This window comes from Pteropus vampyrus, unplaced genomic scaffold (assembly GCF_000151845.1).
Source record: "Pteropus vampyrus isolate Shadow unplaced genomic scaffold, Pvam_2.0 Scaffold49, whole genome shotgun sequence".
Lineage (NCBI taxonomy): Eukaryota > Metazoa > Chordata > Mammalia > Chiroptera > Pteropodidae > Pteropus > Pteropus vampyrus.
This window is the reverse complement of record NW_011888830.1, coordinates 6,446,430-6,452,451: the sequence shown is the minus strand read 5'-3', so window position 1 is coordinate 6,452,451 and position 6,022 is coordinate 6,446,430.

The following is a 6,022-nucleotide window of genomic DNA, read 5'->3' as shown; positions in this document are numbered from 1 at the left end:
GTTTGAATTGTGGACTGGAGAATCCTTTTCAATATTCACAGTGAGTGTTTCTTCTTGGATAATATAATAACCTTTGCTCTAAAGCATTTGCCTCGTCTTGGCTATAAAAGTGTGCAATCGCTTTTATAACCAGTCGCTTGCTTTCTGCAGCCCTGGGGCGCACATCTGTCACTAGGTAATAAGGCTTCAGTTCACACTCGAAGACCCCTAGGACGGCCCATCTCACAGAGACCAACCCGGGGACAGCCCCCCGAGCAATTCTGTAAGAGAAGACGCCAACTATCCCCCGCTCCAGACAGGTGAGGGTGGCCCAGTGTCCTCGTCACTTCACTGGCACAAGGAACACCCCTCCCACACACCCTACTCTGCTACGACTGGTAGAAATTGCCTGGCACGTGGCCGTAGCTCATGCCGAGTTCCTCGCTGAAAGGCCCCCAGGCCTCCGGGGCGGGGCTACAACCGTCCAGCTTCAGACTTAGGTGAGAGCGCACCCCAATACTGGGAGATGGAGGGCAGAGCATGGATGGAGTCACGAGTCCTAGGTTTTGGCATTAGCGCCCCCCATCCCTCCCTCCTGTGTCTATAAAATGGTATTAATATAGTCAGTTCTGCTATTTCTTTTGCAAGTGCAGACGTGTTCCAATGGCCTTGCGATGTAGGGAACCATCTTAAATCAACACAAACGTCCCGTTGTACACGATTTCATCTGCAAAAACACAAGTAAATGCAGCCGAACTGGCCACGGAACATACGCGCCTCAAAGCTCGACTGTCTGCCTCGCTGCGCACGGCAGGTGCCGCCACCCTCCGTCCACTGTCCCATCTCAGGTCACCCCGCCCACCCCGTCCTGGGAACACGGGGCTGGACCCGTCCCCAGGCACACTTCGGGGCTCTCCCACGAACAAGCAGCACACGCGTAGCGTGTACGCGTTTCTTAGCTGCTTAAGCTGCGTAAAGCGGTGCCACCTTTTTATTACATGCCTGTCTTTGTTCTGAGTGTGTCGCCGATGGATGTGGGAGCATTGGCCCCAACCTCGCTCTTGCTATGAGCCCTGTGGTGTCGGAGCTGCTGCCCAGCCCCGTGATTTCTGGGGAGGCCCGTATCATCTCGCTGCGGGACTGACGTATATTCCCACGCAGGTAGCTTCGTCCGGCCCGCAGGAAATCGACAGGGTTCAGAACACGCTACCCCAGAACGTGGCACCTGACCACGCTGAATATTTTAAGCTGATAGAGTTTGAGAAAACGGCAGAGGCAAGATGATCACTGTGACCCGCGTGGATCCGAGGAAGCACCCGAATGCCGTGTCCCCAGTCTCTATGCTTAGCCCACGCTCACCTGCTCACGACGGCCCTAGCATAGAAACACTCAGCTCCCACCTCGACAGCCCTAAGAGAAACTAACAGCCTCACTGGTGTATTTATTTGCCACCCTGATGTTCTGGCTTCATTCCCATGCAGAGGGAGGCGTAGAAGACTGAAGGGCACGAGTCTGCAGCAGAGACCAGCAAACGTTTTCTGCAAACGGCCAGCGAGTAAATATTTCGGAATCTGTGGGCCAGACAGTTGTAGCTGTTCAACTCTGGGTCGTGGCAGGAAAGCACCTTGAGACAGTACAGAAAGGAAGGAGCATGGCGCTGTTCCAATAAAGTTTTATTTATAAAAACAGACGGAGGGCCAAGTTTGGCCCTTGAACTGTGATTAGTCCACTCCAGTCTGCAGGAACTACCCGTGGGAGAAATGGTTGCAGGAAGAATATTGCAATGACAAATGGAGACCTGATCTCTGACCTCACACACTTCAAAATCGAGCAAGGAATCAGATAAAACCATTTAAAAAAAAAAAAAAGATTAGAGATTCAGAGAGATAAAACATAGGGATACATAAAATTAATATGATGCGAATTATGAAACAATTTCTACAAGCGAAAAGAGTGCTTGTAGAAGAGTCAGGCAGAGTTAAATTAGCCAAGGTGTCTTAGACAAAGGACACGCAAAGCCAGTTTGAGGGGCAGGGTAGGGAGTGGATAGGAACAGAGGAAGAAATGTATCCCGCTCAACTTAGATTTCTGAAATTTACATTTCACAGAAGGAATAAAGAGACTCGAAGAGCACCATAAGGTGATAGGTAAATAAGCAAAGGCATCTGTGTGCTGGAAAATAAAGTATACCATAAGAAAAATTTCATACCCCCTTCCCCGACAGGGAGCGCCTATGAAAATAAATGTCATCTGCCCAGACGAACAAACGGATAGGACTGAATTATTGACTGCCCTGTGAAAGTTGTTATTTGACATGTTCTATGGGTTCATGCAATAATCCAGCCCCTTCCGCAGTCTGCCCCTCCCCCACCCCCCTCCTCCACTTCAATTCCAGCTCTGAATCGTAAAACAGGACATGGTTTTATCTGCACCCGCTCCGCTCGCCATAACCCCGGTGCTCTCGGGCGTCGTCATAAGCCTGGCAGAGAGGAGAGGAGGCTTCGTGCCATTTTCCCGCAAAGCAATTTTCAAATGAAAATTGGATGCAGTTGTCTGATAGAGCTGAACCTCCCTCTGCTCGAAACCCCAGACTTAGCAGGCTCCGGATCCCCCCTCCGTGTGACGCAAACACCTTCCTGGTGCCCAGTCCCTTGCGGTGACGAATGTCTCCCGCTGCGGGAATTTTAGGAGATGGAGTCAGGAGAGGGGTGGAGAGCTTGCGGGGACAAACGCATGAGGGCCCCAGCTCAAAGGTGGCAGGGTTGGGAGATCCAGACTAATATTGTAGCGAAGTCGGGCAAACGGGTGATAAGAAATAACTACGGGAGAGAACAACACCCCCCCCAGAAGAAAATCAACTCAGCTATCAGGTCGACGTGGCAAAAATGGGTTCGCGGTGTCCCCTCGTATGTCCAGAGGCGTCCTGGCTCTCTCGGGGCTTCGCCTCCTGTCAGCACCTGGCTCTTAATCCACATCAGATTCCACCTCGGACCCTTCACTCCGTCTCCGTGGAGCTCCAGATCTACTTGTATCAAAATTAAGTTTCCAGACTACTGTCCCGGCATGTCAGCAACCCTCTCTCTGTCTCTAGAAGCCACGATGACGGGTCTCGCTTCGCTCGGATCCGGTAGCTGTGACACCAAAGCCCAGAGCAGCTGGGGAGCTGCCGGCCGCATGTTGAAATCGGCCAGCCTCAACGGAGGTGCGCTCAGGTGCAAACACGTGGCTGTTCCAAAGACTCGGCACAGATACGGGATGGGGAAGGAGGTGCCCGTCTCATTCACAGCTCTGTGCTGACTAATGCTGAGAAGATGATCTTTATAATGCACAGGTTTAACATAAATATTTCTCTGAAGTTACCCGTTCCCTTCAGCTTTTCAAGCGCGACTCCCAGAACATTTTACGTTACGTGTGCGGCCCCTGTTGTACCTCTGGGTGGTGCCGACCTTGACTTACAGAACCAACAAGCAGCTGGCAAAGAGCGCAAGCTCCGATGAGCAGAAGCACCACAGTGCACCGCGGACGCGTTCATCAGAGGCAAGGAGAGCCCCTAAGTTGGGGTCGGAACGGCTGCTTTTCTGCCCTTGGGGAAAATGGAATTATTTTTTGAATCAGTTATGCAGCGTTTGCCGTCACTTACCCGTGGAGAGGTTTTGCACTCATGTCTGGAGAAGGGTTTCTGCTCGCGGCCAGCCTTCCTGCCCTCCCTTCTCTGGGAGCAGGGAGCATCGTGGTGATGCTAAACTGGCAGCTCCTAATCGGCGTCTGGTCCTTCCGACTGCGGAATAGATACCCGCTCAATGCCCGATGTTGAGTGTTAACGAATCGAAGTTTGCTCTCAGGAGTGTCAGTGGATACTCTGGTTATGGCATCAGAATCAGACCACGAGCATCATTTTCCCACTTGAAAAATTCAAAATAAAATGTTATTATAGGCGAACATAAAAAAACGAGCATTTTTATCGAAGAATAGTTGGCATACAATATTAGATCAGTTTCAGGAGTGTAACATAGCGAGCGGACATCTGTACACATCATGACATGATCCCCGTTCAAAGTTAATACGATGTCGTTGACCGGTTTCCCGTGATACTTTACACCCCTGTGACTTATAAGACATGCACCTTTTTAGTAAGGTGACTCTCGTGAGGGGGCAGGATGAGGAGGGGTCTTTCCAAACGAGACAGGCTGCCTGCTGGATCACAAATCCTTGTTACAGAAGGGGTTGCTTTGGAGCCCTTAGGTGTGACCAGGTGGACAAAAGATGAAATATTTGAGTTTAATTCACTAAGTACTAGAATCATCTCACTATTCCTAGCTCCATTCCCAGGCAGGGCTAGGTTTGTGGGCACACAACCTGCCCCATTGTGGGGGGCCCCACACGCAGAAAGAACTTGCACTTTGTTTAATGATCTGCTGTCACTGTCTCAAAGTTCTTAAATATGTTACCTTTGATCTTGTGTTGCTGACTGAGGTCTGATGGGACAAGGGAGCATGCACGTGAGCAGAAAACAGTCACCTCACAGGCTGTCCAGCATCCAAAGCAACCCCCGGACGTGTAGGCCCCATGATGCTGCACGAGCACAGAATTCGGGGGATCCCTAACCGGGGGGAGTTCAGTAACACTCGAGTGAGTGCGAGCTAAATGTGCTCCGTCCCTGACTGAGAACATGGGGAGGCTGACAGCCCCAACGGACATGCTTTACGCCCGAGAAAGAACTGGCTTCTAACACAGAGCGAAAGCAGGGGCATTCTAAGAAACCGGGGCACCCACGGACCCCTGTCTTACTCAATTTAGTTGTCTGTGTTAGTAACCGCTCGCTCCAGAGATGATGACCCAGAAGCAAGGGAAAGACAAGGCGCTCCACGGCTTAGTTCCCTGTCCCCCGTCCCTCGCTCATCCCCAGCTATAGTGGTAAAAAGTGCCCCATCAGGAGGGCAGTAAACACAGCTGAGTTGTTTTGAGCTGGATGCCTCCAGGAGCACACCTGCTGCTTAACGAGTCGGGTTTATTCTTCATCCCAGTGGGTCATTCCCACTGCATGGGGCTCCTGGGCCGTGCTAGTCAGAGGGTCTGAGCACCTGTTAAAGGATTTGGGCTTTGGCCCCGTGATTTGGGGGAGGGGCAAAGGAAGCAGATGTTCCGGTTCCGGGTTGTCAGAAAAAAGGGCCGTTGTGTAAACCTCACCTATGGAAAGGATGGAATAAAGAGTGGGCGCGTGGGTGGGTCCGGGGTGGGTGCCCCGTGAGACTGTTCAAGCCCACTAGGAGAACACCCCACCTTACCCGTTGGAGTCAGACCTGTGTGCTGTAATGTGGAGACCAAGCTGGGAACGTCGAACCCGGCTCCAGACCTCAAAGGCTGCTTTCTGCTCTTCCCCACACCATTCTGCTAAGAAAATGGATAAATGGATAAGCTACGAAATCCGCAGCGTGCGATCTTACCGCTGCTGCCTGCGCGTGGAACGCCCTGATGTTCGCATCTAAAACCGGCATTGAGTCCTATAAAGATGAACGCTGACACTCAGGCTCATACTTTAAATTTTCTATTTTTCAAATTAAAAAAAAGAAAACAGCGTGAGAAGTCAGGAGAGAGACCGCGGAGGGGACGAGAAAGCTTTACATTTTCGTGCCTTTCATGACACCTTTTTCTCCTTTTTGAGAAAAGGGAGGGCCTGGGGTTTTCATTCTGCAGTGTCCCACACATCCTGTAGCTGGCTCTGTTCCCAGTTTTTTATTTCGCTTCACCCTTGACGGTGCCCTAAATAAAGCCTTGAGTCTTCTGCTTTTCTTTCAGCTTTGAGAGGTCACTAGCTGCTCCATGTTCCCCAAGTCGGCGAATGTCACGGGGCTTCACTCCCTGTGGGTTCCTCTGTGGGCGCCTTGGCTGGTTGGGGACGAGTCCGCTGGCCACCTCTCCTCCTTCCGGATCCTGGGAGCTGGAGCGGGAAGGCTCTGGAAGGTGTGTCCCCACCGAGCCTGCCGTCTCTGTGTCTGACTCCCCTGGTGGAAAGAGAGCCCCACCATCACCGTGCCAGAGATAG